This window comes from Rousettus aegyptiacus, unplaced genomic scaffold (genome assembly GCF_014176215.1).
Source record: "Rousettus aegyptiacus isolate mRouAeg1 unplaced genomic scaffold, mRouAeg1.p scaffold_m13_p_5, whole genome shotgun sequence".
Lineage (NCBI taxonomy): Eukaryota > Metazoa > Chordata > Mammalia > Chiroptera > Pteropodidae > Rousettus > Rousettus aegyptiacus.
The window spans coordinates 118,746,692-118,767,951 of record NW_023416308.1 but is presented as its reverse complement, the minus strand read 5'-3'; the positions used below and the strand labels follow the sequence as shown (position 1 = coordinate 118,767,951).

Below are 21,260 nucleotides of genomic sequence, written 5' to 3'. Positions count from 1 at the left end.
GCTGTGGGCCGATGATTTTCTCGGCCATGTCCAAGGCCAAGGGATGTGCCGGGTTAGCCTCGGGGACTGAGGCAGGCCAACAGGACCGGGGTGCCAGGTGCCCGGAATCCGGGCCCACCGCCCGAGACTGCTTGCACCCGCCCCGACCACAAGCTCGCCGCACTCTGGGCTCCGTGTGGCCTCCAGTTCCATTCCCGCAAGGACCCCTCGAGTAGATATTCTTACGCCCGTTCTGCAGACGGGGAAACTGAGGCCCAGGGGGGTGAAACGACATGCCCACACCCAGAAGATCTCACGCGTGCCAAGTGTGGGGGGCAGGATTTGAACCCAGGGCTGCCCGGCTCCCGCTCCTGTCCCCTCGAAGCCCTTCTGCCTCCTCAGCCTGAGTCACCGCGGGTTACTCGGCATCAGCTGTGTGCATGGTCACCCCAGGGACCAAGACGGCAGATGTGACCCCAGTCCTGGAACAGCTTGCAACCTGACCGGGTGAACGAATGAGTGAGAAAATGAATGAACGAACATAGGGCCATGAGTTTGTTGATTGAGTTTTCCTTATTTGTCATCCTAGTTGTCCTAAATTGGCAGAATCCTCAAAATATTTCAAAGTGCTTTGGGATCTGCCTGAGCCTGAGACAAGAGCTTGCGCAGGTGGCACGTTTTGGGGGTCAGGCCCAGAAACGGGGAGCGGGGAGAGTGGCACAGGCAAGAGGATGAACTCATGCTAGGATGTGTCGTCAAGCCGGGGTCGCTATGGGAATAGGGGGTCTCTGAGAAGCCACATAGCGTGTACCCCCCAAGCGATGGAAAAGGGGAGGTCTACCCACCGGCACCCATCAGCCCTGGCCAAGGTGGCCACAGAGGGCTTAACTGCTTCGCACTTGCAGCTTTCCGCGTGAGTCGGGTGGCTGAGTGGCCCTCAGGGACGTCCCAGCAGAGAAGCCCGGACAGGGAGGAGGGACACCGGGCTAGCCGAGAGGAGGCGTCAGATCAGACCGGCGTGCGGCTGGTTGTCACGGAAAGGGCTGCGGTAAGAAGTGGACGAGACATCGGGAGGCGGGACGCGGGGGGATCCGGCACGGGGCCCGCCTGTGCGGTCGTCCGTCCAGCGTGGACAGGAGCCCAGACTTTGGAAACACGGGGTTGGCCCTTCCCTGAATTCGTTCTTACTTCTTCGCTAGGAGATTCCCTTCTCAGCATCAAAGGTGAGTGGACCAGCAAGTGTAGATGCTCAGCAAATAGATCTGGGAAAAGAGATAGATGATGGGTGGGTGGATGGATGGATGGATGGATGGATGGATGGATGGATGATGGATAGATGATGGATGGATGGATGGTTGCGTGGATGGGTGGACGGATGGATGGATGGATGGGTGGTTGTGTGGGTAGATGGGTAGATGATGAATGGGTGGGTGGACGGATGGATGGATGGATGGATGGGTGGAGGGTTGGGTGGGTGGATAGCAGAGCCCAGATTTCTTCTGCTGCTCATAGCCCACCCAGCTCTGTCTGGGAACAGGTCCAATAAACAGGATGTGATCCTGAGCCAGGTTGGAGCTGAAAAACCAGCCAAACACCCTGAAACAAGCCTTTGTGTCAGAAGCATTGAGGAGGCTGGGAGGTGGGAGGTGGCTCCCAGCCAGGAGACAAGCGTCTCCTGATGGCCTGGCGGGGAAACCTCCCAGCTCTGGAGCATGTGGCGTGTATGTGAGTCCTGGCTCCCTTCCCTCCGGGCTGACTGAACGACCTTGGGCAAGTCACTCGACTTGAGTCTCGGTTTCTCTGCGTATAACTGAGGATCATGGGAGTGTCTGCCTTGGGCCATCCCTGTTGCAATAGTGTCCCCCGAGGGGGGAAATGGTCATCACGTAGCAAACCTGAAAGCCCCTTCTCTGGGTGGAGAAACTGGCCTCAGGAGGGAAAAAGGTCTCCGAGACCCCAGACAGGGCCAACGCTTCTGATCGTGGCGGTGGAGAGGGCAGTGGCCTGAGTGGCCCGAGTGGCTGTGGCTCCTGATGGGACGTGGACGGCTCCCGTCCACGTGATGCCGAGTCCTCAGACCCAACGCCCACTTCGGTATTTGGTTCGCCCTGTGTTCCGAGCACACGGCCAGGTGTTGACCTTCTGTGCATGGAAGGTCGCTGCGTGACCAAGGGGGACAACCCGGAGGGGTCCTCAGAGAATGGATGAACCGTCCACTTCTCAAACGGAATACGCCAAAGGCACGTGAACTGGGGGCGTTAAAGGGGAATAAGACCCACCCCACCTCATCCAGTACCCCCGGCCCCGGTGAAGGGAGGGAGCAGTCGGTTAACTGTTTGGCTGGCTGGTTGGTTGGTTGGCTGGTTGGTCCATCTGTCAGCTGGTAACTTAGCGAATGACAAGGTTGCAGCCTTGTTCACCTGGCACCTGGACAATGATATGTCCCTACCTGAAGTCCCTCCCTTTGGGTTCATCCTCCCACCTGGGCCTGATTGAAACCCATCACGGTCCTGCTCAAAACCTTCCATGACCGCCCGTGTCCACAGAACAACATCTGGGGGTCTCCCCTGGACATTCGAAGCTTCCTGCAACGGGGCCTCCAAACCCCGCGCCCACCCCCCACCACCACAGTCCTAGTCCAGTGGTCCCGCTGCCAGGGGCCGTCTCCTCTGGCCAAGTGTCCGAGTCCGGCTCGTAGAACGAGATCCATCTGTCAGAAGCCGCGTTTCCGGGAGCAGGTCAAGGTCATGGAAGCCGCGTTTCCGGGAGCAGGTCAAGGTCATGGAAGCCGCGTTTCCGGGAGCAGGTCAAGGTCGTGGGAGCCGCGTTTCTGGGAGCAGGTCAAGGTCGTGGGAGCCGCGTTTCCGGGAGCAGGTCAAGGTCATGGGGACAGGGCATTCGAGCCACTTTAGCTGTACGTGCAGGGTGGTCTCGAGGTTTTCAAGTACAGCCACGTGCCGAAGACTAGAAGAAGAAATGACCACGTACCGTTTTCTCCAGAATTTGTCCGACGGCCTTCATTCCTTCACAGCTGGGTATTCATTCATCCAGTGCATTCCGATGCTTCCGGGAGAACATTCCAGCAGCGGGAAAGCCCGGGCCCCCACCCCGGGGGTGGTGCAGGTACCAGACCTGTTTGCAGCCACAAAACCAGGTGATGGGAGTTCGCGTCACTCTAGGGCCTGGGGAAAGTCACAGGGACAGAGGCCCCGAGCGGGAGCCAACCCAGGGGCCATACTCCGTAGCTGTGGTTACACGCCTGCCTCTCTGAGCCTCAGTTTCCCCATCTGTGAAAGGGTGATGGCAGCCCCTCTCTCCTGGGGTGGATGGCAGGGTTAAAGGAGTTGGAGCCACAGACGAGGGCCCTGGATGGCCACGCGGCTCAGGCAGGGGAACCCGCGAACCGAGAAGATACCACCTGTTTCCTTCGAAAAGGATTTTTTGGTCCCGTCGAGTGTCCTGGGGCGGCTGTAACAAATCACCACACACTTGGGGACTTAAAGCAACAGAAATGTGCTCTCCCGTGGTCCTGGGGCCAGAAGTCCAAAACCAAGGTGTCACAGGGCCATGCTCCCTCCAGGGGCTCTCGGGGAGGGTCCTTCCTGACTCTGCCACATCTGGGGCTCCAGGCGGTCCTCGGCTTGCGGCCAGAGCCCTCCAGCCAGCCCCTCCCTTGTGTCTGTGTCTCTGGCCATTCACACGGACCTGTCTGAATCCAGAATGATCTCCTCCCCAGATCCTTGCTTCAACTGCATCCGCGAGACCCCATTTCCAAGCGAGTTCACATCCCGAGGTTCTGGGTAGATACGAATTTTGGAGGGACGCAATTCAGCCCAGTACAGACACCCAGGAGGGACGGGCAAGTGTCCTGCTCTGTGTGTCATGGAACCGGGCAGGGACCCCCACCCCCGGCCAGTCGGGCGGCCTCCTCCCGCCCCTTGGCCCCCCGCGGTGCACGAGCACCATGCCTGTCACCGCCTGGTACCCCAGACAGACAGGCGGGGAGTGAGGAGACACGAGAAAGCCGCGGGGGCCCTGGGATGGCGCGGGTGCCGGCCACGTGGGCGTCGGGAAGGGAAATCGAGGCAGATGCCACAGCGTCGGGAGCCTCGGGGCAAACCCCTCACGAGCGCGAGCTTCCTCCAGGTGAGCCTGGTGGCGAGGGTCACCCCAGGCGCAGAGCCGCCTGGGCGACGTGCTCGGGGCCAGGGCGGCAGGTGCGGAGCCGATGTCAGGTCGGGTACGAGCGGGAGAAGGAGGTGGAGACGGCGGTCGGGCTGCGGGTGGCGCGTTTGGACTTGACCCTGGGAAGAGGCTAAGAGCCTCTCGCACGCTGCCGGCCGCCCTGTGGCCTGTGGACGGGGACAGTGTGAGGAGACCAGCCAGGAGGCAAGCCCGCGAGAGCCCAGCCCCGCAGCTACGCGCACCGGCACCCCGTGAGGGGGCGGAGCGAGGTGCTCCCCTCGGGGCTCCCGGAGCCGCTGGCTGGCAGGCCAGCGTGGCTCGTCTTTTGGAGACGGGCCCTGGCTCAGCGACGCGGACCTTCGTCACCCACAGAGCGCAGCCACGGCAGACATTGCCCCGGGGAGACTTCCTCCAGGACGGGGAGCGATGCCCAAAGGTCCCTTTGTCTTAAAACGTTAATGTCCAACTTTAAATCGGGACGGGCACGGGGGGGGGGTGTGGACAGGCGGGGTGGGGGGCCTTCACTGCATGTCATTCATGAGCCACACACTGGGCCCTTCATCAGGCCCAAAACCCACCCTTGTGGCTACGCAAAGATTTATTGAAGCCCCAGCGTGGGCTCATTTATTTTCCTCCAAACCGATTTGAAAAGACCGTTTGCATCTGCCCTGGAGAGGAAAAAAAAAATGTGCTTATTTGGCAAACTTTGTTTGAAAAACCTGCTTGTCCCCAGAGAAGTGGCTGGTTTTTGGTCGGGGCCAGGGGCTGCGTGGGGAAGGGACGGTTGTGACTCAGTCCTTGCCTCCGATCGGCGGAGAGCGCAGAGAGCGCGATCCCACACATCTCTCTTGCACACTGGGACCCACAAAGCCCGAGGACCCACTGGGACCCTTTCCTCTAAGATCGAGTTCTCTCTGGGGGGTATCTATTCCCAGATAGCTGCAAAACACAAATCGCAAAATGAAAAACAAACAAACAAACAAACACACACACATGTAAAACTAAATGGGGAAAAATAAGCAATGGGAATCTCGAACTTCAGCGAACTTTGAGAAAGGGGTGAGAATTCCCTTTGCCCTCTCCGGAAAGGAGAAATGTCATCCATAGATCGATTCCGGCCCTTCTCACATCCTGAATACGCAGAGAGCGCTGATAAATCAATGAGAAAGAAAAATGGGCCCAAGACACGACTGGGAGATTCCAGGGAGGAAGGTTTGGTCTGTAAGCTCAGGGAGCACAATATTCGTTCGGTTTTATCAAAAATCGAAGAAATGCGGCTCAAAGCCTAGACGACAATATCATTCTGAACCTGGCAAACTGGCAGAGATGAGGAAGCAGGGAACAGTGGGGGGCCTCATGCGGACCCCGATCTGGGGAGCACTTCGCCGACGCGTGTCCACGGCCGCACACGCCACTTTCGGGCACAGAGGCTGGACTCGGAGGGGGCCCGGGGGCTCTGCACTCCACGGGCTGTGCCTGTCCCGGGAGGCGCGTGGCTCCCCCGATCTGGGGGCTGCAGGGGTATGTGTGTGAGGAGCGGCGGCGGGAGCCGCAGGGAGCCCACACGGGCTTACGTTCAGTCCCGGCAGTGGGGGACCCCCGCTGCGGGTGCACAAACACGGGTGGGCCTCAGGTTCCCCCCCGCGGCCTGGCCTGCCTGAACGCAGCACCCCCGCCCAGCACCCCAAGTCGCCCCTCCCCTGGAGCAGCAAACTCAACGTCGGTGCTGGAAGGCCCCACGGGGAAGGCCCTGGTTGACAGATGGGGAGACCGAGGGTGGCAGCCCTCTCCCGGTCACCCCGGCCCCACTGGGCCTGGGGCCTGAGAACCGCAGACCCTCAGCACGCCTCCCGAGCTGGTCACCAGAGGCCACGCGCGCCCAGCTGTTAACAGGCGAGTCTCCGGCGATCGGGTCCGGCCACAGCGTGGCCCTGCCCGGCCGTACGAATGTCGCTCATAACTCCTCTCCTTTACGCGGTTGACAAGTCGGTCACCATAGGGCAGCTGGGGACACGAGGGGGCGGGAGGTGGGGCCTGTGTCTGGACCGTGGGATGAGGGTCTGGCCTGGGTGGGAGGTCAGGGAGGGCTTCCCAGAGGAGGGCGTGCGGGAGCCACATTCGAGGGTCGAGGAGGAAGTATGCGGGGAGACGAGGGGGACCCGTCTTGGGGAGACGCCTCCGAGCCAAGCTCTGCTCCGTGGGCCCCCCTGGCACGGGCCCTGGCCCGTGACGCGTAGGCGCCCAGGCTCGGAACGGGCCGGGGTGGGAGGGCACTGTGCCCCCGCCGTCTTCCGCCACCTCCCCTTTCTTCCAGGCCCAGAGCAGGGGGCCGCCTCCAGGAAGCCCACCTGGGTTTCCGCCATTCCAGCCGCCGAGGATGAGGGTGGAGGATCGACTCGCAGGCGCCTCACCAGCTCCGTGCCGGGCTCCTGACGTCCCCTGTTGAGGAGGTCGAGGAATCAGGTAAAGCCAGGGCCCAGGGAGGCGTGGCGCGGCCAGCGGGTGGTGGAGTGGAGGCACGGCTTTGTGGAAGCAGCTGCCACGTCCATGCGGGGGGCCCACGGGCTCTGGCGCCCAGCCTCAGAGCACAGTGGGACTTTTAGTGATCGCTCGGTGATTGATTTAAGACAACGCCCCCCCTCGAGTAAGGGAGGTGCTGAGGGCGTGTGTGGGAGCAGATGCGCCCCAGGAAGGTGCCCGGCCCCACGTCCCCCGCAGCAAGAGAGGTCGAGGGGGGGGGGGGCCTGGGCCAGGGCAGGGGGTACAGGTCGGAGCCAAAGGTTCTGGTGCTGGGGCCCGTGCACACAGCAGGCACTTAATACTTGTCCAATGACAAGTGTGCTGGGTGCACCCGCCCTTGGTCCCCACTAGGGGATGGTGGCCCGCTCACCTCTGACGCCCGGCCCAGGCCTAGCACAGGGCCTGTGTGCAGGAGGTGGCCGCTGAGCCTGGTGAAGGGGCCGCTCCCAGCCAGGGCCTCTGACCCCACGACGGCCCGGCAGGGCCCCGGGCAGCATCTCAGCGCGGCGTGCACGGCTGAGCCCCCCGCCTCCCGTGGCTCTGCCGGGGGGTCCAGCACCGTCCACCTGGACACGTATCTGGAGAAGAGCATAATTAAACAAATAAAAGAGGGCTCTGCCATCAACAGATGCATTAAACGTGGTACTTAAATACAACGGAATATTATTGGGCCTTAAAAAGGAAAGAGATTCTGACGCCTGCGCCCGCGTGGACAGGCCTTGAGGATGTGGTATGAGCCAGACACAAAAGAACGAATCCCGTGTGAGTCCGCCTACAGGGGGTCCCGAGGGGAGTCACGTTCAGAGAGACAGGAAGTCCCGTGGGGGCTACCGGGGCCGGGGGATCGCTGGTTTCTGGGTACAGCGTCCTTGTGGGGGACGACGGAGAGTTTAAGTGCAGACGGTGATGACGGTTACACACCATGAATGTGTTTTATGCCACCGCGTCGCATGAGAAATGCGAGGTTCTGTTGTATTTTACCACTGTTACCAAAAAAAACCAGCCGCCTCACAGGGGCCTCCAGCAGGTACGGGCTGTGTGGCCGCGGGCCAGCGACGTCACTTCTCTGGTTCCTGTGAGAGGCATGCGCATCCCGGCAGCTCCTCCCAGACGTGCACGGGGCTCCTGTGGGTGCCACCTGAGCAGGTGCGGGCGGGTGCGGGCTGGGCGTCCCCTGGGCGGCCTGGTCTGATGACCTTGGCAGACTGCGCTGCACCAGGAAGCGTGGGGTGACCACGGGCTGAACTTGGGCTCCCAGGACCAAGGCTCGGTGCTGGCCGTACCTCTTGGGCCTGTCGCTCGGTGACCCTGGGCCTCAGTTTCCTTGCCTGTCCCAGCAACGTCCTGGGAGAGGCGGGAGGTACCAGGTGTGCTGCCTTTGATAAGAAGTTTCGAGACCAGGCGCGGCACCCTCCTCACGGGCACGGCCCCCGCCCCCAGTTCTGAGGGGGCTCAGGGCAGGAAGCTCTCCTAGCGGGTCGTAACCTCGTCCTCATTCCTGTCCTGCTGCCCGGCCTCAGACCAGCAGGACAGGTAGCAAGCCTGACCCCCTTCTGTGTTCCCAGCCCCTGGCATGCAGGTGATGCTTAACAACGATTGTGGCTTGAACAAATGCCTCTTTAGCTCCACCGTTCTGCTCCCAGACTCAGAAACACTGTGAGGTTCAGCTTCAGGCCCGGGGTTCCGGAGAAGCCGGCCCCTTCCTCGACAAGTACACTGGGCCGAGAGGGGGCCTAAAGGAAATGTTTTTGCGTGTCCCCGACCCCCATGACAGGCCGAGGAAATAGCTCTCTCTCTCTTACCGGGATTTCCAGAGACTCACCTGTTCGGGGCTCATGCTGCCTTTTCCTGTTCTCCTCAGCACAGAGAAAGGACCCTTTCAAAGAGAATGACCCCAAAATGAAGGTGGAGTTGGGGGAGGAAAGAGAGAAAGAGAGAAAGAAAGGAAGAAAGAAGAAGAAAGAAGAGAGGAAGGAAGGAAGGAAGGAAGGAAGGAAGGAAGGAAGGAAGGAAGGAAGAAAGAAAGAAAGAAAGAAAGAAAGAAAGAAAGAAAGAAAGAAAGAAAGAAAGAAAGAAAGAAGAAAAAAGAAAGAGAAACGGAGGGCGTTAAAGAAAGCAGAATGAACTAAAAACCCCTCCCGCCAACATGTGTTTCCTTGTGCTAATAAAACACTTTGTCTCTACAACTCAGAAAAATTTGAAAACTCTTCCAGACCCGGGTTGCGCATCAGTATTCAGGACAGCTGTCCTTCCCTATGAAGCGCTCTGAACGCGGCCCCCTCCCGCCCGAGAGCGGCCCTCCCCCCGGCCCGCGCGCTCGGCCCCCCTTCAAAACAGATTGCGAGACAGATGATTGCATTGTTTCCTGCATTTCCATCTGAAAACTCCCCTCCGCGCTGGCCACTGGGCGTCCCCATTAAGGCCGGGGCACCACGGGGCCACGTGGGGTGGCAGAGCCTCTGTCCCGCTCCCTGGGGCCCGTCCCTCGGAAGAGGAAAAAGGACCAGGCAGACAAAGGTGCAGGACATAAATTAAGCCCCGGCTTTTTAAGTTCAAACTGAATTTTCTTTATTTTTCCACAGCTGTCAGAGGAACCGGGTAGAAATCCAGTAATGCATGTTTAATGTATTAAAAAGGAAGAAAAAAAAAAAAAAAAAAAACCCCACCAAACCGTCCACTCCGAACGTCCCGTCCCCCAACTCGCACTGGGGACATTATTTCGGGCCAGTGAACTCCGAGCAAGTCAAGTGTGGAGATGTGGGCCGGGGCCGGGGACCCCCGCCGGTGGCTGTCATATCTGCTGAAAGCCCACTTGTCATAGGAGGCCTGGGGCGGGAGGGGGACAAGCGTCTCGCAGAGCAGGACCGCCCATGGAGCGGCCCGCGTGTCCAGGGCCAGACCGCAAGGCGGAGGGACCCGCCGTCCATCCCCAGCCGCGCTGCGGCCCGGCCACCCTGGCCGGCCCTTCCCGGGCCGTGGGGGGGGGCCGGCCCCTCTGCTGTCCCCGCTGCTGGCCGAGCGGCGGTGCGGGCCGCCCACGAGGGCTGAGGGGCGCCGGCGTGGGCCACGCTCGTGCCCCCAGCTGCGATGCAGAAGCCGAGCCGGGGTCCCTGTCACCGTGCCACCCAGCGTCCAGGCTTGGGGACGTGTCCTCCTTTGACGGCAGCGAGGTCCCCCCAGCCAGCCCGTCTTCCCCCGACCCTCGGCCCACCGGGCCCCGGGACGCGTGGGGAACCCTGCAGCCCTCACGCACGTGCGTGCACCTCGCATCGCCGGCGGAAAGCGGGGCTCCTCCCGGCCGCTTGCCCAGCGCGGCAACGTGGGCCGATCCTCCTTCCTCTGAGGAGCGCCGATGCGCCACCGGAAGTCAGTGCGGCCGCGGCCGTCGGCAGGTGCCTGGGGGGCCCTGCTCTCCCCGCCTCCGCTGGCAAAGGGCAGGGCAGGGGGCGCTGCCCGGAAGCTGAGCTGCCTCCCTGCCCCCACCCGCAGCCCGAGTCGGGGTCTCCAGGGACCCAGGCCAGAGAGGGATGGTGCTCCCCTCCCAGCACCTGAGACTCGTGCGGGTCCAGCTGCCCCCCAACTTGCCCAGACCGAGGGTGACAGTCCTATAAGGCCCTGGACCCCAGCTCGGCCCTTGACTTTTGTGCGGCCATAAGCGAGTCTCCCCCTGGACCTCAGTCTCACCGTCTGTAAAATGGCTAAACGCCCCAGGGGGTCACTGAGATGCTAAGTGAGCAAAGCAGAAGTTCCTAGGGTGTTGTCAAGCATTACCCAGGAGCAAAGACATGCTGACCCCACGCTAACCCCGGGCACCAGAGAGCAGAGGCCCGCGCACCCGGGGCCGGGTGCCCCCTCCCTGTTCTGCCCCGCCTCCGACAAGCCCCCCTCTGTGGGCCTCTGTGCCTCATGGCCCTCCTGGCTCCAGAATCCTAATTTCCTGGGACTCTAAACACAAAGGGGCCACGTGCTGCTGACCTGGGTCATTTCTCATGGGATTCGGGGCCACGGCTGGTTCCACCCCACACAGGTGATAGGTGAGCCCCGCAGCGGCTCATGCCGTCAGGCTGGTCACCCTCGAATCACCTGGTGGGCTCAGCGAGGGGCTCGGGCCAGCACCCCAAAATCGAGGTGTGAAGGCACGCATGCTCAGAGCCCGCGGAGAGCTGCCTTGTGGGTCAGGCCACGTCCGGAGCTCCTGGCCATAGCGACCAACCCCAGGGCCTCCCCGGCCTGGTCCACCCGATCTGTTAGGTGACCTCTGCAGGGTACAGGTGCACGGCTAAGTCACATTCCCGGATCACGGAGCCAGCAGGGAGGGGAAGGGAGAGGCCTCTGGTGAGTAGGCAGGAGAGACACCGGCTGCGAAGTCCCGCAGATCCGACTTGGGGCCTGAGGGGCTTGAAGAGCTGGGTCGGTCAAGACGTGCCTTTCAGAGGCTCCGTCTCCCCATCTATAAAGTCAGGTCGTGTTGCCTGCCCCCATGAGCAGCTGAACAATGTTTGCAAAACTCCCAGCGTCCACCGCGCAATCAGAATACGGAATTGTCACCACAAGGACCGCTCTCATTCTGCCTCTCGATCGCGACGGCCACTGCGGCCACGGCCACCGCCCCGGCAAACCCTATTCTGCGTTCCAGCTCCCCAATCTTGTCACTCAGAATGTTACAGAAACAGAATCCAACAGTACTGGACCTGTCGAGGTCGGTTTTATTCACTCGGCCCACCACCTTGAGATGTCGTGGGCTGAACACGTCCCCGCAAGGTTTGTACGTCGGAGTCCTGACGCCCAGGACCCCGGAATGCGGCCGTGTTGGAGACAAGGCCTGTATGGAGGTGCCTGAGTTAAAACGAGGCTGTCGGTGGGCCTCGGTCCAGTCTGACGTGTGTCCTTGTAAGAAGAGAAATTTGGACACACACACACACAAACACCAGGGCTGCGCGTGCACAGAGGGGGGACCATGTGGGAACTCGGGGGGAGGACGGCCGTCTGCAGGCTGAGGGCTGAGACCTCAGGGGACACCGGCCCTGACCACGTCTCGCCCTCGGGGGTCCCAGCCTTGGGAGCCGGGAGGTGACGTCCTGTCATTGGAGGCCCCCGGGCTGTGGCGTGACCCTGTTCCGGCAGCCGGGGCAGAAGGACCCAGAATCGGTCCGCGCCGTGTGTGCCGAGTCATTTCCTGGGGTGGGTACGGGTCACGTTTGTTCAACGCTCACCTGTTGAAAAACATTTCGGTTGCTTCCAGTTTCGAGGGCCATGACGAATAAGGCTGCTGTGAATAATCACGGAGACGAAAGTTGCCAGCGCAGGGCGCACACACACACACACATGCTTGCACACGCACACACGCACGCACGTACACACGCACGCACGCTTGCACATGCACGCACACGCACACACACGCATGCACACACGCACACACGTGCTTGCACATGCACACACGCTTGCACACACGCACGCACACTTGCACACGCACGCACGTGCTTGCACACACATGCATGCACGCGCTTGCACACGCACGCACGCTGCCCCTCGCCAGCTGCCTTCTGCGCACGCCGCAGGGTTTCTCCCCGGGCAAGACTTTCGGCAGAGAAAGAACACTCCAGGCTGCCACGCGACCCCTCAAGCTGACGTTCCCCCTGTAAATGCCGCCTGTACCCCGACCCGAGGAAGAATGTCACGTCGGAGCCCCGCTTTTCGTCCAGCGGGTCTGGTCATTAAATCCGACACCCAGTGCTGTCTGAGACGGGTCAACGGCAACTGCTTTTCTGAATTACATTCTTAGAGGCCGAGTGAGGGGGGCTGGGCCGGGTCCGTTGCGGCTGACCGGGGCCAGCAAGGCCAGCTCCTTGGGCCGCCCCCAGCCCCCAGCCTCACCCGCCGCCAGGCTGGGGGACCCCCAGGGAGGCCCCGTGCCCAGCACAATAGCAGCACCTGCCAGGCCGTGCTCAGCCCGGGGAGCCCCGAGCCGAGGCGCGGGCCGGGCGCCTGGCATGAGGTCCCCATTGTTCGCCTCCGTCCCTCTCCGGGGCTCTTCCACGGAGTGACAGGGCAGCCCCAGAGGTCACCGCCGGGGCACTCGCAGGGGGCTCCCGGGCATCTGCCTCGGGCCGTGGGCAGCAGGAGAGGGGCTGGCCCAGGCCCATTGTTTGGGGCCCGGCAGCCCACCCGACGAGAGAGGGCCCCATTGTTGTCCCGGAGCAATCTGCCACACGCCGGCCTCCCCACTTCCCCAAGAAGGGGGCCCTCATGGGACAGACACAGCCTGGCGGCCTCGGTGGGCCGCGCCGGCCGGCACCGCGCCCCCGGGCCCCCGGCAGCCCTCGGGCTCTTCCATGCTGCATTCGGCTCTGAAATTTGGAAGCTGAAATCCATGTCTCCTGAGCCCTCGCCGGCCCCTGTCGATGGTGAACATGCACCAGCCCCCCCGCCCCAGGGATGCAGTGGAACACCTCCAAACCAGCCTCGGGACGCAGCCGAGGAGTTCGCCTGTCAGGCTGGACGGCCCCCCTCTCCCGGTACATTTCATTCTAGAAAATTCCACTGCAGCCGGGAAAAAAAACCAAACAAACCTTCATTTTTCACAAATGTTGCTAATGAGATTAGCCAATCAAGCATATAATTTAGCCTAGATATCCCCAAATGGTATCAACCTAGACGCGGTCAAGGCTGGCGGCCGGCCCTCGGCCACAGACTTCGTCAGGTGTTTCAGAGTCATCCAGCAATTCTGGCCAGAGAAGAGCCAAAGAGGGTGATTTCTACCCGCGTCTCAGTGGGTCTCAGCGGCCGTGTCGCCACGGCCGAGGGACAAAGCTGCGAGGCGAGAGGCGGTTGCACCCAGATGTTTGGATTCCTCCCCCTCTGGCTTGCACACGCCTTAACTAAACACCGCGAAGAGTCGAAAGTTACCCTATTAACTGCAGGACTCTGCTGGCGGTTGAAAAGCAAGGACATGTCTGCACTCCTTGAATCTTAAAAACTGACAGGCGACTCTTCACCTGGAATGTCTGCATAATGATCACAGGTAAAGCCCTAAAAGGGGCCACGCACCCCCACACCCTAACCAGGAGGTGCGCTCAGCGGGTTGGGGTCCTCGGAGACAGGACCCAGCACAGGGCCTGTCCGGAGCTAGGACTTCACCGTTACTTGGAAGAAAAGATGGAGAAGTGGAGAGATGCAGGGATGGAGGGATGGAGGGATGGAGGATGGAGGATGGAGGATGGAGGATGGAGGGATGGAGGATGGAGGGTGGAGGATGGAGGATGGAGGATGGAGGCTGGAGGGTGGAGGCTGGAGGGTGGAGGCTGGAGGGTGGAGGATGGAGGGTGGAGGGTGGAGGGTGGAGGGTGGAGGGTGGAGGGTGGAGGGTGGAGGATGGAGGGTGGAGGGTGGAGGGTGGAGGGTGGAGGATGGAGGCTGGAGGGATGGAGGCTGGAGGGTGGAAGCTGGAGGATGGAGGATGGAGGATGGAGGCTGGAGGGATGGAGGCTGGAGGGATGGAGGATGAGGGATGCAGAGATGCAGGATGGAGGCTGGAGGAAGGGGTGGCAGGCATGCAAAGCTCACCCACCGCTCGCTTGCACCCCTGCCTTTGAGGAACGTGGAAAGAGAAGGCTCGCCCCACCTGCGGCTCAGCTGCGGAAGGGCCCACCAGTCGGCTGGCCGTGGTGGTGGCTGCTTCCCCGACGGCCTCCTCTTGCCCAGGTGCTTCGAGGACAGAGAACCGCCTCGCAGCCGCCGCCCTTGGCGCTCTGACTCAGGGCACCCCGCGGACGTCGCCGGCCGCCTGCCCCACGGGTGTGCCCTCCCTTCCTTGGCAGCGGAGCCCCGACTTCGCCCAGGCCTTGGCTGCCCTGTGCCTCCCAGGCTGATGCGCCTTAGTCCTCTTGCGGCATTGGACACGGCCCCGACCGGTGCGACACGGGACGTGCCCTGGCTCGGGGCGCGCTCCCGGAGGAGTTGGCTCGGAGACAGAAACGCCACGGGCGGTGTCCCGTCCCCGCTCTGGACGTCGTTACGCGGGAACCCGATGCCGCCAGGGGCCACCGCCGCCTCCCTGCTGACAGCAGAGGCAACCACGTCCCCGACGCCGCAGAGCGCTTGGGTTAACCGACTCCGGAGCCAGTTCCTCTGGGCTTCCTGCTGAGTCTCCTCTGCCTGGGTCTCTGCGACCTGCCGCGTGCATGTTCTCCATGACCCGCCTCTCGCGTCAAACCCGTGAGGACGCCGCCCGCCACGCCAAGGCCCCGGGACCAGCCTCGCTCTGCTGCGGAGCCAGCTCGGCAGCTCAGGGCTCCTGTGGGCTCATTCAGCTGTCCTCCCTGAAGCCACCCTACCTCCAAAGGGACCAACAGTGTTTCTGCAAATGTGGCTGGATCGTGACGCATAAGCCGAAGGGAAGAACACAGACCCCAAAGGCTGCTGGCCGCGTGATTCTCTGGACCTGACGTTCTGGAAAAGGCAGAATTGTGGAGACAGGAAACAGACCAGCGGGGGCAGGGACCGGTGGGAGGAAATTGGGGGGGGGGGGGTGCTGGAAATCTCTGTAACGTGAGGATGGCGGTGGCTGTGGGACCGTGTTCTTTCGTCAAAAAGCGTCAAGTTATAGGTCCGGAAAGAATGTGTAAATCACACCTGCGTTAACCTGACTTCGGGACAAAGCAGCGAAGCCCGCCTTGGCCTGGCTGGGGTTCCGGGCATGACTGGCGTCCTTCCGGGAAGACGAGGCGCCCCCCAGACTCGCGGAGGAATAACCCCGAGGTCAGCAAACTGTTTTCGATCAGGGACTCTCTTAAAATAAACTATTAGCAGAAACCTGAAGTATAAAGGAGAACAAAGCAAAGGTGCCTTCTTCTTCAACCGAAGGCTCTCCCGAGGAATCTCGGGGTGCCCTGGGGCTCGCGTGCGAGCGCTGTGCTGGGGGACCCCCCACCCGGCCCACCGAGCTGGTCGCAGAGGCCCTGCCTGCCAGAAGGGGTGAATCGGGCACATCAGGGCCTGGGCAGGTGACTCTGACTGCGTCACGGAGACCCTGCCAGGCACCGGCACGGACCGCCTTGGGCCCGTCAGCAGCTCCCCAGCCACGGACCAGAGAGCCGGCCGCACACCCGGCCTTCTGGGACCCTGGTGCCTCCCCTCCCACCCCGGCTGGGTGACCCCGGGCAGGTGACACTGTGACTCTGTGCCCAGGTTCCCTCGGGTGTCGAAGGCAGTGGCACCTACCTCACCTGGCTTTGGGGACCGTTAAGTGAGAGCAGGAAGGTGACAAGTGCAGCCTCCGCCCTTCCCGATGCCGCACAGCCAGCACTAAGGCTGCCCGTGGGGGCGAGGAGGGGCCGCGGGGGCGCCCGGCCGCCGGCCCGAGCAGCTGCGTCCGGCCGCGTCGGGGGTCTGCATGCGATTAGATGTGAGAGGACAGATCTGACACTCGGTGACGTTCGAAGGCCCCCACGGCCTTGCGGCCACCAGCCTGGGACCCTGACCACCATTCGCCTGGGGCCTGGAAACCGGCCTTCGCTCCCCAGGCACGAGGAATCAAAGCCCCTCTGTCGAGCACGCTTTTCCCAGACACTGAGAGGGCCTGGGAGGTCCTGGGAGGCGGTGCGGACGGGAGGCCATAATTGGCCTCCCCTGGGCCAACGCCGCCTCTGGAGAAGGGGCCGCTCAAAGAGCGTTCAATTTCCCAGCCCAGGGACGGCGCGTGTTTAATTAAGATCCAGGCCGAGCGAAAAAGCTATTTCATCTTTCACAGTCAATACTGGTATGTGTCTTACCTGGAAAAAATGGTTTATGTAGAAAGAATTTCCCAAATGGGTTCCATATGCCGGCTTCCCCCGCAAGCAGGGCCTTCCACCGGGGCTGGGGCAGGGGCCCGGGACGCCGGCCCCGCCCAGACACCCGGGCTTGGAGCACACCCTCCGCCGGCTGCCGCTGCCTAAACAGAAGACGTCACGGCCGGTGACAATTGGTGGATTCTGGAGGCTGCTTCATCCAGGGAAGTTGCTCCTGGAGCCGGCTCCATCCCAGGTAAGCCGTGGAGAACTCCGCGAACCCTCCCGAGGGCCCCTCGTGCTGACCGTTAATTGGCAATCACTCCGGGGCGTGTCAAGGTCCTGCGCGCAGGCCCAAGACGCTGGGGATCCCAGAGCTGGAAGGAGCAGGAGCGTCTGGCTGCATCCCGCACGCTCCGCGCCGACGGGGCCGCCCAGTCCCAGAGAGCGACGGGACTGGCCCCAGATCACAGATCCAGGGCTCGGGTTTCCAGCTGAGGGTCAACACGCAGCCAGAAGGGGCAGCGAGGGGGACGGAAAGGGGGGCTGTCTAACACCCATCCCTCCCACTGCAAGCCAGGGGCCTGCCGGGGTACCCCGCCCCTCACACGGCTCTCTAGATCTCCTCTCTGTGACGGGATTTCATATATATTTATCAGTTCACCTGTTCGCCGGCTTTACCTTCATTGAGGCTGGATCCCAGCAGGGCAAGGGACCACCTTTGTCCTGCTCGTGGGATACCCCTGTACCCAGGACAGACCCGAGCACAGAGCAAGGGCTTCGTGCATCATCACCAGCAATGCCACCACCACCACCGCCATCATCACGGCCATCACCGTCGCCATCGCAACTCCGACAACACGTGACCCACGCTGAGCCCCAACCACGCGCTGTCCCACGCGCCCCGTGTGGACCGGCCCGTCGCGTGCAGGCCCCGCCCTGAGAAGCAGGACAGTCACTGTCCCGTTCACAGGCGGGGACGCGGAAGTGGAGGAAGGCTTCGGGAACTCGCCCGGAGCGAGCTCACGGAGGGCAGCATTGCGACGGCCCCGGACGGACGGCAGCGGCCCCGGTCGATAGAGCAGGCTCCCCGAGTGGCGTGGGACAATGTGGCAGAGCCCGTGGCCCTCAGGCCTCGCCCCGCCTCCCAGCACCTGCCAGGGCAGCCCCGGTCACGCCCGGTCTGAGGGGAAGGGAGCAGGGCTGGCAAAGTCCGCGCACTTGCCCAGGCCACCAAGCTGCTGTCGGCCTGCACTTGACGGCCCGGTGCTCCGGCCGCCCCTCTGCTCCCCGGTCCTTCCCTTGTCCTCTGTCTCCCTGGCATGCACGCGGCCATGACTCTGCGTCCCAGGTTCTGACTGCGGCCCCGACAGACCCCGACTCCTCTCTGAAGCGAGGGCCCCACCCACTGCCCATTTCTTCACGCACTTACCTTCCTCCGCGTCCTGGGGGGAGGAGCTCTGCTCGGTGTCTCTAAGGACACTGTGACTTCGGAATTCGGGGAGAAGGCGTGAGGCAAGCGTTCGGTGTGGTCTTCACAGAAAAGTCCTCGAGTGCGGTCTGGAGACCCGGACTGAACGGAACTGAATTCTCTCTCTGCCTCTGAACGGCCTCGGTTTCTCCATCTGTACAAAGTGGCCAAGTTTTACTGCTACGCAACACCCCACCCCCCACCCCGGGGTGTGGGGGTCTGTGTCGCACGGCTTCATGGTGGCGCTTTCGAGAACCCCTTCGAGTATTCGAAACTCCTACGTACGGTGAAGGTGTGTGGGGTGTGTGGCGAGGTTTTAACAACAGGTCCGCCCTGGAGACCTCCCTCCAGGGCTCCCGGGCAGACGGCCAGCTTCTCGTTCCAATTAAACGCCCCATTTGGCCGGCCGGTGGGCCCCTGGGCTGGAAGAGAGAGATGCCTGCTACCGCCGCTGTCCGCATGTGATCTGGGGGACAGGAGAGTTCACAGGGGGAGCGGGGAGGGGACACATCTGAGATGTGGTCACGGCACACGCGTCCCCCGCCCGTTCCCCAGACAAGAAGGAAATGGCTGTGCCCCAGCCCAGGGCGGGCTCCCGCAGAAGGGCGCCCACACCACGCCGGGAAGGGCTGGGGTTGGGGGCTGGGGCGGGGGAGGGTAAGGAGCGTGGACCACCACAGCGGCACGTGGCTCCTCTGGCTCCAGGCCCCTCTCCCGAGACCGGCCTGGAGTCATGTCAGAGGAGCCGCGATGACGAGATTATCGGAACAAGGGACACCATGCGGAGCTCAGGGAACTCGTGCTAAATGCTTCTCAAGGCTGCGCGACACCCGTCGGAGGCGGCGCTGTCTGCGGATGGGGAAACTGAGGTTCGCGTGAATTGAATAAGCTGACGAAGTCGCAGCCGGCAGGAGGGGACCCGGCTCTGGAGGAGAAATGAAAGCCGCCCGCTTCAGCACCGAGCCTCTGGGGAGCCCGGGGGTGGGGGCGCCTAGAAGCAGCCTCCTAGCAAGGAGGAGGCCCGGGCCGGCCCGCGCAGAAGGCTGTGGAGCATGTGCACACGCGCGCGCACACACACACACACGTGCAAGGGTTTGTGGACGTGTGCGCATACATACACGAGTTGGGGAGAGCCTTCGAAGGAAAAAAAAAGTAATGAAATGGCTATGAGCAAAGCCAGGTGCCCGGAAAGGAAGTGGAGGGAACAGGAAAGGCCGGGGCGGCCCCACCACCACCTCCGGAAGCTTCCACGGAGCAGGACGCCCCCGATGGCTCCCGTTTGTGGAGGCCAGCCCCGTGGCCGCTGTGACGCTGGCGCCGTGTGGCTGGGGGGACACGTCAAGCGGGGGGCCAGTGACCGGGAGGCGGCGATCTCGGCCCACGATCCGATCACCAGATGGACCCTCTCCTGCTCCCTAAAACGCAGGAAATCTGTCCGAGGGGGCACGAATCGCCTGCCGGCCCTGCTCCCAGCGGCCGCGCCGCGTGAACACAGCTGCGGGCAGCGCGGGCTCAGGGATTCTGGGTATTTATGGCCCACGGTCTGTTATCAGCTGCGCTACCAAAGGCTGAGCCCGGCCGGGCCGACCCTGCCGGCGATTTCAATCTGCCACCCCTCGGAGACAGGTCAACTCTCTAATTCAAGGTGACAGCGATATCCTTTCATGTCAGGCCCAAAGAGACCTCTTCCTCGTGCCTGATTTCAAGGCAAATTAAAGGCGACTCCGATAGGTCGCCCCCACCCACACGCAGACAGGCTAAGGGCGCGGCCTCCCCGCACGCGGCTCGTCCGCTCGGCAGGGAGAGGACAGGGTCCGCGGGCACTGGAGCCTCCGGGGCCGCCGAGTGTCATCACACCCACAAACTCACGCCCCAGGAGGCCGGCGCTGGGGCCTCCACCTGGCAGACAGGGACACCGAGGCACAGAGAGGTCTGGTAACCAGGGCCGCCCACACAGCAGGTGGCAGCCCACGGCCCTGCGCGGCCGGTCCACAGCATCTGCAGGCATGGGAGGGACACCGCCCCTCCCCAGGACGCCGAGCCCAGCAAGCCAGCGGCCAGCGGGTCAGGACAGGGTCTTCCTTCTGCGAAGACGGCGCAGCCCCCAGCCCCGCGGCCCTTGCTCGCTGGTCCTGCCTTTCCCTCCAGGCCCCGTCCCCAGGCCTCCGCCGGATAGTCCCCTCCGCAGCCGTTACCGTGATGACGATGACGACGTCACTAGTAGATGCCACCACCCGGAGCCTGGCCCGTGCCCCGCGCCCGCCTCCTCCCCGGGTGGACACGCCTCACCCCTCTGCCGGGCAGCCCCCGAGGGCATGGACACCGGCTCGGCTCCCCACGGTTGCCGTAACACTCGACTGCAAAGCGGTGGCTTAAAACGACGCGAGCTGCTTTCCACCGCTCCCCACTTTGGACGTGTGACGCGGGTCCGCCAGGCTGACCGCGAGGCGTCGGCGGGCTGCCCCTTCGGCAGGCCTCCCAGCTCTGCCTGGAGATGCCCCAGCTTCTCTTCCGGCCCGGGAGCTGGGTGGGGCCTCCCGGCTCCTCCGCGGCCTCCGTCACCCTCACTGCCATCTCTGTGCTGGGGACCTCGTCTCCCGTCTCCAGCGGTGGCACTGCATGTCCAACGGCCTTCTCAGCTACTGGGGCTTCACGGGGCGTATGGCTTTCCCGGGGTGGCAGCAGCAAATCGCCCCAGACAGTGTGGCTTGTGAAGAGCAAGGATTCGTCCTCTCACAGTCCAGCGACCAGAAGTCGGAAGTCAAGGTGTCCCCAGGTTGCTCTCCCTCTGAAGGCTCTGGGGAGGGTCCTTCTTGCTTCTTTCCGCTTCCGGTGGCCGTGGCCGTGGGCTCGTCCCTCCGGCCTCCACCTCCAGCTCCTCCCCTCTGATAAGGACACCTGTCACGGATTTACTGACCACCGGAACGATCCAGGACGAGCTCGTCTCAAGAGCCTTCACTTAACCACACCTGCAAAGACTTCTTCCCTAATAAAGTCATGTGCGCAGGGACTTTTGGACGTTTCTTTTTCGGGGGAGACCACAATTCCACAGGGACCAACATTTCCCTGCCAGAGGTCTGACCCTCTAAGAAGAGATCAAGTGAGTCCTGTAGGCAAAGGACAAAAAGAGTGACTTTATCAACAAAAACGCCGATTTCAGATCATTTAGCTCATATACGAGGGAAAGTGCTTCTTAATACCGAACCCCAGGTCGGAGCGGGCCTACCCCCGGAGTCGAGGTCGCCCCGGGAAGCCAGCCCTGCTGCCCACGGGGACAAACCCCGACCCAACACGCGGCAGAGAAGGGAGCGGAAGGCGGGCCCCCCGCAAGACAGAGG

The 21,260-nt window shown here is 62.6% G+C and overlaps 2 long non-coding RNA genes across 2 annotated transcripts; both read right to left on the bottom strand.

The window, feature by feature from the left end:
* Window positions 1-506: 506 nt before the first annotated feature.
* LOC118602897 lies at window positions 507-3,493 on the bottom strand. The gene is made up of 3 exons (XR_004950963.1): window positions 2,968-3,493; window positions 1,168-1,241; window positions 507-1,022 (listed from the first exon to the last, which is right to left on the bottom strand). It is a non-coding gene; the product is annotated as an uncharacterized LOC118602897 (long non-coding RNA).
* A 12,568-nt stretch (window positions 3,494-16,061) lies between these two features.
* LOC107504002 lies at window positions 16,062-18,563 on the bottom strand. The gene is made up of 3 exons (XR_001595346.2): window positions 18,208-18,563; window positions 17,884-18,076; window positions 16,062-16,615 (listed from the first exon to the last, which is right to left on the bottom strand). It is a non-coding gene; the product is annotated as an uncharacterized LOC107504002 (long non-coding RNA).
* Window positions 18,564-21,260: the final 2,697 nt, after the last annotated feature.